Source organism: Macaca thibetana, chromosome 15 (genome assembly GCF_024542745.1).
Source record: "Macaca thibetana thibetana isolate TM-01 chromosome 15, ASM2454274v1, whole genome shotgun sequence".
NCBI lineage: Eukaryota > Metazoa > Chordata > Mammalia > Primates > Cercopithecidae > Macaca > Macaca thibetana.
In genome coordinates, this window is record NC_065592.1 from 8,459,739 (window position 1) to 8,472,642 (window position 12,904).

At 44.3% G+C, this 12,904-nt stretch overlaps 2 protein-coding genes across 30 annotated transcripts in view; both read left to right on the top strand.

Moving 5' to 3' along the window:
- C15H9orf78 (chromosome 15 C9orf78 homolog) overlaps window positions 1–12,904 on the top strand; it is a 583,691-nt gene that overhangs the window by 394,009 nt on the left and 176,778 nt on the right. The window contains exon 1 of one of the 8 annotated variants that reach the window (XM_050760236.1): window positions 2,185–2,188. The exons of the other annotated variants lie outside the window; for them this stretch is intronic. The gene's annotated coding sequence lies outside the window, so the exon portion shown is untranslated. Of the gene's footprint in view, window positions 1–2,184; window positions 2,189–12,904 lie in introns of those variants that run through there. 8 annotated transcript variants of the gene reach the window in all.
- Window positions 1–12,904, top strand: part of FNBP1 (formin binding protein 1) — a 164,688-nt gene that overhangs the window by 35,781 nt on the left and 116,003 nt on the right. The gene's annotated exons all lie outside the window — the stretch shown is intronic.

Genomic DNA, 12,904 nt, shown 5'->3' on the forward strand with positions numbered 1-12,904 from the left:
CCTCTCATTTTAATTCCTATTCTGAGAATGTCAGTGCCAACTCATCAACTGTTTTTGGAATATAGAACTAAAATAAATTATATTTAATAATATTAACAGTTTGAATAACAAAGTCTTATATTTGTGCATATTATATATCATTTTATTTTTTAAATAAACTATGTGAGGTTGGGAAGCATGTTCTTCCATTTGCCAGGTGAGGAAACTGAGACTTAAGAAAGAAAAGATCTTGCCCACCATAATATGACTTGTAACTATTAGCATCAGAATTTGAACCCAGGTGTCCAGGCTCCAAGTCCAAAGCTGTTATGTTATACGCTCTTGCTTAGGAATGTTTGGGAAGATGAAATTTAGAACTTCTGAGTCTAGCTTATTGGTCTAAGTGGAAGACAGTATTGGTCCATAAGGCTTTTGATTTTTCTTAAAAATTAGGTTCCTCTTCTTAGTGGGATAGTGGACTTCCTATAGTAAGAGTACAAATCTCTTTTCCGAATGGTAGATTACATGTCCGAACCTCATTAAAAAATTTTTTAAAACACAGGCTGTAAATCACAAAGAAGGCTTAGAGAGAAAAAGGGATTGTATTAGTTGGCGAACACTCATTACCAGTCCTAGGAAATCCCAGCTGTGGTCTCAGGTCCCTGACTGCTCTGGTCCCCGCCTCTCCACCCTTCTCCCACATTCCAGGTACACTAGATATATTCCATTACCTTAAGCTTGCCATGTTCTTTCCTTCCTTGGGCCTTTGTACAGTCCCTTCCCTCTGCCTACACTGTCTCTTGCTTTTCCACCTTCCTTCCATCCCTTCTCTTTGTTTGGCTTGGCTGATTTTTACTTATTCTTCTCATATCCTCTTAGAAATCCCTCCCTCTGAAAGGCCTTCCCTAATCCCATCTATCTTGAGTCCTGCAAGTCTATGTTTCTATTGCTCTTTTAGCCTAGAGTGCTCATTAGCACTCTACTGTTCCCTACTCTCATTCCAGTGCCAGTACAGAGCTTGGCTCAGAATCAGCTCTCAATAAGAATGGTTGAATTACAGCAACATTTTGGAAGGAGACAAAAAAAAAAGACGCAAAGAAAAGTGGCTTAGGGCACATTTTTTGTCTCACATGACAAAGAGTTCAGAGGCAGGGAAATTCCAGATTGGTGTCTCAGTTCAGTAATAGCTGAGAAATTGTCATCAAAAAGCCAGGTGCTTTCCATCTCTGGCTCTGCCATTTCAAGCATCACAGGTAGCTATGACTACATCAAGTAAAGAAGAGGAGGGAGCCGGGTGCAGTGGCTCATGCCTGCAGTTCCAGCACTTTGGGAGGCCGAGGCGGGCAGATCATTTCAGGTTAACAGTTGGAGACCAGCCTTTCCAACATGGTGAAACCCCATCTCTACTAAAAATACAAAAAATATCCGGGTTTATTAGGGAGGAAACCTTTCTCAGTACGTGTTTAGTAGATATCTCCTACATATGGTTAGCCAGGGTAATGTCACATGCCCACGTCTGTGTTGCAAGAGAGATGGAGAAAGTGATCCTGTAATAAGACAGGTGCTCTGCCAAAGGGAAGATGGGATGGGTGGGGGATAGCTGCTGGACTGTCAGCCAAGATGCTCAGACAAGGGTGTCTGTTGCGAGGGATATCTCACAGAACCAGTGGCTGGATGAACAGGCCAGTCTCACAAGGGACTTGAATCGGCCAGTGGAAAGTCCACAGGTACATTTTGAACGTATAGGGGTAATAACGTCTTGTGTCTGCTTTCCTCTTCCTCTCAGCAGACTAGTGTTTTTTCCACTAATTTGGCATGCACATGGACAAAATTTGCCTCTTAGCAATTTTTTTTTTTTTTTTTTTTGAGACTGAGTCTCGCTCTGTCGCCCAGGCTGGAGTGCAGTGGCGCAATCTCGGCTCACTGCAACCTCCTCCTCTTAAGTTCAATGGATTCTCTTGCCTCAGCCTCCTGAGTAGCTGGGATTACAGGTGCTTGCTGCCACGCCAGGCTAATTTTTGTTTTTGTTTTTGTTTTGGGACGGAGTCTTGCTCTATCAGCAGGCTGGAGTGCAGTGGCGCAATCTTGGCTCACTGCAACCTCCGCCTCCGGGGTTCAACTAATTATCCTGCCTCAGCCTCCCGAGTAGATGGGACTACAGGCCCATGCCACCTCACCCAGCTAATCTTTGTATTTTTAGTAGGGGGGGGGATTTCACCATGTTGGCCAGCATAGTCTCGATCTCTTGACCTCATGATCCGCCCGCCTTGACCTCCGGAAGTGTTGGAATTACAGGCGTGAGCCATTGTGCCCAGACAATTTTTTTTATTTTTAGTAGAGATGAGGTTTAGTAGAGATGACCATGTTGGCCAGGCTGGTCTCAAACTCCTGACCTCAAGTGATCCGCTCACCTCGGCCTCCCAAAGTGCTAAGATTATAGGCGTGAGCCACGGTGTCTGGCCCCTCTTAGCAATGTTTACCTTTTAGCTCTAGCACCTATTCCCATAGAGTTTTTCATACAAGATGCTCAATTATGGCAGTGGGATTGAGAACTGGGATCTCTTCTCTTAGAAAGGAACATCACCTATGTGTTTACAGAGCCATCTTAAAGCTGGAAGTGAGTTAATCGGCAAGTATTTTAGTGGAAAATCTTTTTCATTGGTGTTAACTAAGTTTCAGATGCCAGGGCCTTAAACATATTTTTCCTGTAATATTTTTATAATATTTTGCACCCACTCTACCACTGCCCCCTCCAACTTGGAAATATTTATAGAGTTTAGAAATACGTCAGGACTTTAAAAATCTGGCTTTTTCTTCTCATTAATAATTTAGCTTGTATACTTCTTTCTTCTTTAGTCTTTGGATTGCATTCAAAGTTCTCCCTGGTATTTGGAGTGAGATTTCTTTCTCTCTCTATCACCCTCGTTTCTTCCTTTCCTGGGTCGGTCTTGAACTTGTTTTCTGGGGAGAGAATCACCTATGGAGACTAGTATGGGATGTTTGAGAGGCACAGTTGGTTTTCAAGGGCTGAAAAGAATGCAGGACAGCTAGAGGTGGGGAAGTTGGCTGAACCTTTGCACCTGCTGATTGATCAAGCTTGGGAAAGAGACCAATTCATATTTAGACAGCTTTCATCGTCCAATCTCTGCATAGAAATCAGGAAATGAATCAGTAGATGCCATTTCCAGGTTGAAGCCAGACACTGACGGCCTTGACTAAGCTCCTCTTGCTGTCACAATAAAATGGAGCATTTTTTAAATGATAAAGAGCAAGATTTTGTTTTCTGAGGTTAGCGTCGATCTTTCAGAAGTGTTGATGCAGCTCAACACAGTTACAAGTTATATCCGTCCTTCTAAGACTAATTTTTTTTTTTTTTTTTTGACACGGAGTCTCGCTCTGTCGCCCAGGCTGGAGTGCAGTGGCCGGATCTCAGCTGCAAGCTCCGCCTCCCGGGTTTACGCCATTCTCCTGCCTCAGCCTCCCGAATAGCTGGGACTACAGGCGCCCGCCACCTCACCCGGGTAGTTTTTTGTACTTTTTAGTAGAAACGGGGTTTCACCGTGTTAGCCAGGATGGTCTCGATCTCCTGATCTTGTGATCCGCCCGTCTCGGCCTCCCAAAGTGCTGGGATTACAGGCTTGAGCCACCGCGCCCGGCCCCCTAAGACTAATTTTATAACTTCATTATCCCTAATGCTTTTCAAGTTATTTGACACTACCTATCTGGAGGAATAATTTTTAAACTATTTTAAAAATTAGGTGTTTTTTTCAGTTTGTTTTCTGAAACAGTCTCACTCTGTTGCCCAGGCTGGAGTGCAGTGGCACAATCTGGCTCACTGCAGCCTCGACCTCCCCAGGCTCAGGTCATCCTCCCACCTCAGCCTCCCAAGTAGTGGGACCCACGGGCGCGTGACATCACACCCAGCTGATTTTTATTTTTATTTTTTGTACAGACTGGGTCTCGCCATGTTGCCCAGGCTGGTCTCAAACTCCTGAGCTCAAGTGATCCTCCCGCTCAGCCTACCCAAGTGCTAGGATTATAGGTATTGAGCGACAACACACAGCAGAAATTAGTTTTTTGTTGTTTTTGTTTTAATGAAAAAAGTACGCAGTTTAATTTTTTTTTTTTTTTTTCCTGAGACAAAGTGTCACTCTGTCCACCCAAGCTGGAGTGCAGTGGCGCAATCTTAGCTCACTGCAACCTCCACCTTCCAGGTTCAAGTTCCTGAGTAGACAGGATTACAGGCGCTCGCTATCGTACCCAGCTAATTTTTGTATTTTTAGTAGAGATGGGGTTTTGCCATGTTGGCCAGGCTGGTCTCAAACTCCTGACCTCAGGTGATCTGCCGGCCTGGGCCTCCCAGAGTGCTGGGATTACAGGCGTGAGCCACCACGCTGGCCTGAAAATCTTATTCTTTTTTTTTTTTTGTTGAGACAGAGTCTCGCTTTGTCGCCCAGACTGGAGTGCAGTGGCCGGATCTCAGCTCACTGCAAGCTCCGCCTCCCGGGTTCACGCCATTCTCCTGCCTCAGCCTCCCGAGTAGCTGGGACTACAGACGCCCGCCACCTCGCCCGGCTAGGTTTTTGTATTTTTTAGTAGAGACAGGGTTTCACCGTGTTAGCCAGGATGGTCTCGATCTCCTGACCTCGTGATCTGCGCGTCTCGGCCTCCCAAAGTGCTGGGATTACAGGCTTGAGCCACCGCGCCCGGCCCCAAAATCTTATTCTTTACAGTGTCTTTCACTCAGCATCTTTGGGACAGCTAGAAATGTTTGGTTTTGTTTGTTGCTTTTACTGCATCCATAGAAACAGAGAGGAACTGAAAGTGACTAAGGTGTTCTAAGAACGTCAAAATAGGCTAGAAGTTTATTGCTGCTTCTTAAAGGAATACATTCCATAGCAGTTTCCCCTCCTAATCTCATCTACTCAGACTCTAGCACAGTCAAAATTCTGGTACCTTTTCTACAGTTTACAATTTTCCCCTCTCTCTTCATTTCAGAACACGTTTGGCTCAGAGCACCGCTCCATTCATTAACCCTGAGGCTTCTACTTTCTGCACCCTTCCATTTGTTGCACATCCAACAACAGCCTCCTTAATGCCCTTTTACACAATATAATGATTGTTATGAAAATATGAAAATGCAACTTTTTGTACTCTGTGTGTCTTTCTGCATTTATTTATTTATTTATTTATTTTTTGACAGGATCTCACTCTCTTGCCCAGGCTGGAATACAGTGGTGTGATCACAGCTGTCTGTAGCCTTGACCTCCCAGGCTCAAGTAATCCTTCCACCTCAGCCTCCTGGGTAGCTGAGACTATAGGCGTGCACCACCACGCCAAGCTAACTTTGTGTATCTTTTTTTTTTTTTTTTTTGTAGAGATGAGGGTCTTGCTATATTGCTGAGGCTGGTCTCAAACTCCTGGGCTCAAATGATCCTCCTTCCTCAGCCTCCCAAAGTGCTGGGATTATCGGCATGAGCCACCGTACCCGGCCTCCACATTCTTTATATCACTAACTTCATGCATATGGAGCTGCCTCCTAAACTTCAGCTAGGTTTTATTTTTTTAACCCACACATATATTTTCATCATATATTTGCTTACGTTCTCATCTCTTGTGTTTAGAATGCAACTAGAAAGAGCCACGAACATAGAAGAATTCCTTAATATTTTCATTTCTACAACAGAAACAGACTTATGACTAATTATAACAATTAAGCCTAAGTTTGTACCTGTTTTTATTTTATTTATTTATTTGAGACGAAGTCTCGCTGTGTCACCCAGGCTAGAGTGCAGTGGCACCATCTCGTCTCGCTGCAACTTCTGCCTCCCGGGTTCAAGCGATTCTCATGCCTCAGCTTCCCAAGTAGCTGGGATTACAGGCGCGTGCCACCATGCTTGGCTAGTTTTTTTGTTTTGTTGTGTTTCTTTTTGAGACGGAGTCTCACTCTGTCACCAGGCTGGAGTGCAGTGGCACAATCTCAGCTGACTACAATGTCCGCCTCCCGGGTTCAAGCGATTCTCCTGCCCCTACCTCTGCCTCCGGAGTAGATGGGACTATAGGCCTGTGCCACCTTGCCCAGCTAATGTTTGCATTTTTAGTAGAGATAGGGTTTCACCATGTTGGCCAGGATGGATTTTTTTGTATTTTTAGTAGAGACAGGGTTTCACCATATTGGCCAGGCTGGTCTTGGACTCCTGACCTCAAGTGATCCACCCGCCTTGGCCTCCCAAAGTGCTAGGATTACAGGTGTTAGCCACCACACCCAGCCTGTACCTATTTTTAATGACAAGTTGTAGAATTGCATTTTAATGAGATTTGGATTCAGTAAGACCTTTCATTTTGTGTGCTTTTCCTTTCTAATTAAAATCTGTTGTATTAAGTTGAATGTGCAACTAGGGCACTGTGCTGTTGGAGCCCCTTTTTGTCAGTTACCTCACAGGCTCCTGCTATAGGAGACATTTGCAACCCAGAGAGCACACCACCCTAATTCAAAAACCAGTTTCAGAAACAGCAGTTGAATATATGATTTTGTGGAATCTGCATCTACTCCTATTGTCAAAACATAAGGTATCTGTGTTCCTTGAAATAAACCTTCTGTTGCTAGGTCACCATAGTGTTTTCAAGAAAAACAACAAAAGAAAAAACAAACCTTCTAATTCTGCCTTTCACATTTTATTTGTTCTTTCTGTGGGCAAGCAATGAAGTCACTTTGGGTAATCCTTTTTCATCACTTTTAGGTTGAAAAATGTATTTGAGTATTTCTGCTTTTAATATTCTCAATTTGGCCGGGCACGGTGGCTCCCACCTGTAATCCCAGCACTTTGGGAGGCTGAGGTGGGCAGATCACAAGGTCAGGAGATCAAGACCATCCTTGCTAAGACGGTGAAACTCTCTCTCTATTAAAAATACAAAAAATTAGCTGGGTGTGGTGGCAGGCATCTGTAGTCCTAGCTACTCTGGAGGCTGAGGCAGGAGAATCACTTGAACCAGAGAGGCGGAGGTTGCAGTGAGCCGAGATCGCACCACTGCACTCCAGCCTGAGCGATAGAGCAAGGCTCTGTCTCAAAAAAAAAAAAAAAAAAAAAAAAAAAAAACTCAATTTGTCTATGGAAATTAATTTAAATCTTTATTAAAAGCTCGAGAGGTTGTGATGGCACATTTTTGTTTGTAAAGTTTTCTTTTTTGAGACGGAGTCTCGCTCTGTCACCCAGGCTGGAGTGTAGTGGCACGATCTCAGCTCACTGTAACGTGCACCTCCCTGGTTCAAGTGATTCTCCTGCCTCAGCCTCCTGAGTAGCTGGGATTACAGGTGCAGGCCATCACGCCCAGCTTTTTTTTTTTTTTTTTTTTTTTTTTTTTTTTTTTTACAGTCTCGCTCTGTCACCCAGGCTGGAGTGCAATGGCGCCATCTTGTCTCACTGCAACCTTCATTTCCTGGGTTCAAGCGATTCTCCTGCTTCAGCCTCCCAAGTAGCTGGGACTACAGGTGCCTGCCACCATGCCTGGCTAATTTTTGTATTTTTAGTAGAGACAGGGTCTCACCATGTTAACCAGGCTGTTCTTGAACTCCTGATCTCAGGTGATCTGCCCACCTCAGCTTCCCAAAGTGCTGGGATTACAGGCTTGAGCCACCGTGCCTGGCCTGTAAAGTTTTATAAAACTTTCTATATTTCTGTAAGTGCAGCTTCTTTAATATTCAAAACCAAATTGATTTTTAAAAACATTTTAAATGGATATTTTCTTACAGTTAGTCTTTGAGTAAATCTATACCCTCTGACACATTTTCCTTCACAGTTTGAGGAAGCTAATGCTAGTAAAATCATCCTAAGAGATTCTGTTTAAACAGAGCCATTTAAGGCCTGCTTCTTAAAATGCCCAAGTCCTCAGGAAGGTGAATTTATCAAAAACTGGAGTATCCAAAAATAGCAGTCTAGATAGCACAGACCAAAGTAGTCTCAGTAGTGTGGAGGAGGTAATTCCCTTCACTGGGTGAGTAATTCACTGCAAAAGGAGAGATTTGCTTGTAGAGGGGGACTGGCCTCAGGACCCCCTTTCCTGGGGTCTGTGCCACTTACACAGGTAATTTTAGCAACTTAGTCTCTTACTAGATTGGATTATTGCAGGGATTTTGAATTAATGTTGGTTTAGTACACTTTTTTTTTTTTCGAGACAGAGTATCGCTCTGTTACCCAGGCTGGAGTACAGTGGTGCGATCTTGGTTCATTGCAACCTCCACCTCCTGGGTTCAAGCGATTCTCCTGCCTCAGCCTCCAGAGTAGCTGGGATTACAGGCGTGAGCCACCACACCCAGCTGGTTTGGTAGACTTTTTTTCTTTTTTTGAGACGGAGTCTCGCTCTGTCGCCCAGGCTGGAGTGCAGTGGCCAGATCTCAGCTCACTGCAAGTTCCGCCTCCTGGCTTTATGCCATTCTCCTGCCTCAGCCTCCCAAGTAGCTGGGACTACAGGCGCCTGCCACCTCACCCGGCTAGTTTTTTAATATTTTTTTAGTAGAGATGGGGGTTTCACCGTGTTAGCCAGGATGGTCTCGATCTCCTGACCTCGTGATCCGCCCATCTCGGCCTTCCAAAGTGGTACACTTTTTAATTACAGGAAAACACCATATTAAAGTTGACCTAGACTTTGCAGGAAATCTTCCTTGTGGATGACTTGGGTCTCCTCATCTCAAAGTAAATAGCTTCTCTGAATGTAGTTCCTGTGACAACTTTTTTGCATAATTTGAAAAAAAAAATTTTACAGAAGACTACTTTTTTGTTAGTTTTTGTTTGTTTTTTGAGACAGAGTCTCGCTCTGTTGCCCAGGCTGGAGTGCAGTAATGAAATCTCGGCTCACTGCAGCCTCCTCCTCCCAGGTTGAAGCGATTCTCCCGCCTCAGCTTCCTGAGTAGCTGGGATTACAGGTGTGTACCACCACACCCTGCTCATTTTTTTGTAGTTTTAGTAGAGACAGAGTTTTGTCATGTTGGCCAGGCAGGTCTCAAACTTCTGACATAAGTGATCCACTGGCCTCAGCCTCCCTAACTGCAGAGATTACAGGCATAAGTCACCATGGCTGGCCAGAAGAACTTGAATAATAAGCAAGAATAGTCATTATCCATTGACCTAGAGAAACCAGTCTTAACACTGATTGTTGGGTTTTGTTTTGTTTTGTTTTTGAGACGGAGTCTCACTCTGTTGCCCAGGCTAGAGTGCAGTGGCATGATCTCAGCTCACCACAACCTCTGCCTCCCGGGTTCAAGCAGTTCTCCTGCTGGGACTACAGGCACGTGCCACTATGCCCAGCTAATTTTTGTATTTTTAGTAGAGACGGGGTTTCGCTATGTTGGCCAGGCTGGTCTTGAACTCCTGACCTCATGATCTACCCGCCTCGGCCTCCCAAAGTGCTGGGATTACAGGTGTGAGCCACCGCACCCGGCTGATTGTTGGGTTTTTATTACAGATTTGTGAAGGCAAGATGTTTTTTTTTTTTGAACTTATGAAGATACAATGACCTAAACAAATGCCATAGCCAATGCTTATTGTAACTTAGAGTATAGTACCTAAAACTGGACCTGAAAATAATTGTAAAATATGGCAATTATATATTGATTAGCACAATAACACTTTTTTCATTCAACTCTTCAGCTTATTCAGCGTCTCATAGCTAACAGCACCTGGCACACACCTTTGGTTGGTTTGAATTCAAGGAGCAGTGTGAGGTCAAGGTCAAGGGGGAGTGTAAGGTCAAGGTGAGGTGTGATGTTGGGTGAGTGCTTCAGCAAGGTTCCTCAAAGGTACCATCAGGCACCAACAGCTTGGAAACATCCATTTGTAGTCCTCGTGGCAATCTTAGAGTGAATAGTTGAAAGTATGGGTTATAGTCTGTTTAGTGGTGCTTATACAAGAGTGTCTGAGGCTAGGTAATTAATAAAGAAAAAAATATTTGGCTCATAATTCTGATATCTGGAAAAGTTCAAGATAAGGCACCTGCTCCATTCATAGTAGAAGGTGAAGAGGAGCCTGCATGGCAGAGGTCACGTGGCCAGAGAGGGAGCAATGGAGGCGGGGGAGGCGCCGGGCTGTCTAACAACCAGCTCTGGCCAGGACTAGTAGAGCAGGAACTCACCCATTACATCAAGGATGGCACCAAGGTATTCGTGAAGGATCTGCCCCCATGACCCAAGGCCTCCCATTAGGCCCCACCTCTGACATTGGGGATCAGATTTCAACATGAGGTTTGAGGGGACAAACATCCAAACAATAGCAGTACGTATACACAGTATGCACCCATAAAATAAACATTTTCTATTAGGTTGCTTATTACCTAAGTTTCTTAATGTTTAGAATGTACAACTTTGAAATAGAAATTTTGTTTAGTTTTTTAGATGGAATCTTGCTTTGTTGCCCAGGCTGGAATGCAATGGCACAATCTCGGCTCACTGCAACCTCGGCCTCCCAGGTTCAAGCGATTCTCCTGCCTCAGCCTCCCGAGTAGCTAGGATTACAGGCATGGTCCTCCACGCCTGGCTTCTTTTTTTTTTTTTTTTTTTTTTTTTTCTCTTTTGAGCCAGAAGTCTCACTCTGTTGCCCAGGCTGGAGTGCAGTGGCACGATCTCAGCTCACTGCAACCTCTGCCTTCAAGGTTCAAATGATTCTCCCTCCTCAGCCTCCCGAGTAGCTGGGATTACAGGTGCTCACCATCATGCCTGGCCAATCCACCATGTTGGCCAGGCTGGCCTTGAACTCCTGACCTCAGGCGATCTGTCTGCCTTGGCCTCCCAAAGTGCTGGGATTACAGCCGTGAGCCACCATGCCCGGCCAGGAAGTAATTTTTGTATTTTTAGTAGAGATGGGGTTTCACCATGTTAGCCAGGCTGGTCTCGAACTCCTGACCTCAGGTGAGCCGCCTGCCTCAGCCTCCCAAAGTGCTAGGATTACAGGCCTGAGCCACCACACCCAACCTGAAATAGAAATTTTAGCATATATGTTATATGATAGTGGTTCTCAAAGTATGGTCCCTGGACCTCTGGAGGTTCCTGAAACCTTCTCATGGAGTTTACAAGGTCAAAACTATTTTAATAAGGATTGTGTTTTTAACTGTGTTGACATTGCACCAATGTTACAAAAGAAATGAATCAAGGCTGTAGCTCTAAATTGCACTGGTAACTACTATATTCTTCACCATTAGCTTTTTTTTTTTTTTTTTTTTTTTTTTTTTGAGATGGTGTCTCGCACTGTTGCTTGGGCTGGAGTGCAGTGGAACGATCTCCACTCATTGCAACCTCCGCCTCCCGGGTTCAAGTGATTCTCCTGCCTCGGTCTGCAGAGTAGCTGGGATTACAGGCAACCGCCACCACTCCTGGCTAATTTTTTGTATTTTTATTATAGATGGGGTTTCACCATGTTGCCCAGGCTGGTCTCAATCTCTTGACCTTGTCATCCGCCCGCCTCGGCCTCCCAAAGTGCAGGGATTACAGGTGTGAGCCACCACACCCAGGCCACCATTAGCTGTTGTAAAAAAATTCAGTTTTACTTGAAAATGTTCTTAATGAAACAGTGTGATCACAACCCTTGAAGATACATCTTTTTAATAGTATGTATAGTAAGATGAGAAGCACTTTAGTGCAGACTAAAATACATGATCCTGAGTTGTAAGTTGCACTAGCTGCTTTTTTCATGAAACACCATTTTTACTTCAAAGAATGATCGATAAACTTTTGAGTATTTGGCAAACATTTTCTCAGAAATAAATGAAGTTAGCCTGTCACTTCAGGGAAACAGCTGGCAATGTTTGTTGCCAATAATAAAATTCTAGCTTTAAAGTGAAAATTAGAACTTGGGGAAATTGTATTTCCACTGTGAGTTTGACAGCTTCCAAATATTAAACACTTATCAGAAAAGATGAGATTGGTACTGATATAAACAAATGTGATTCAAAAAATATTTTATAAGAAATGTTTCAATAGTTGGAAGATCTGCATATATCAATGATATATATATACACACATATATATATATACACACACATATATATATATATATATATATTTTTTGAGACCGAGTCTCGCTCTGTCACCCAGGCTGGAGTGCAGTGGCACCATCTCGGCTCACTGCAAGCTCCGCCTCCTGGGTTCCTGCCATTCTCCTGCCTCAGCCTCCCGAGTAGCTGGGACTACAGGATGCCCGCCACCACGCCTGGCTAATTTTTTGTATTTTTTTTTTTTTAGTAGAGACGGGGTTTCACCGTGTTAGCCAGGATGATCTCGATCTCCTGACCTCGTGATCCGCCCGTCTTGGCCTCCCAAAGTGTTGAGATTACAGGCGTGAGCCACTGCGCCCGGCTTTTCTTTTCTTTTTCTTTTTTTTTTTTGAGATGGAGTCTCACTCTGTCACTCAGGCTGGAGTGCAGTGGCACGATCTCAACTCAACTGAGATCTGCAACCTCCCCTTCCCAGGTTCAAGCAATTCTCCTGTCTTAGCCTCCTGAGTAGCTGAGATTACAGGCACACACCACCACACCCGGCTAATTTTTGTATTTTTAGTAGAGACGGGGTTTCGCCATTTTAGCCAGGCTGGTCTTGAACTCCAAACCTCAGATGACCCGCCCGCTTCCGCCTCCCAAAGTGCTGGGATTAGAAGTGTGGGCCACCACACCCGGCTGAGATATTTTCTAAATGATCAATGAATAATTTACACAATCATATGCAGGTAAAAGATCCATTCGAAATGTAAGGTGGACCAGTGGATCTTACTGTAGCTGAGTTGGAAACTTCATCTCTATGGTTTCAGATTTCATGTTGCAACTAGCCTTTGAGAAGCTGTGGTTTGTCAAGTTTTGGTGTGGTATCAAAGAAGAACGTCTGCACTGATCTGAAAAGGGCCTTGAAGTATCCTGTTTTCTAGCTACGTATCTGTGTGAAGTTGTG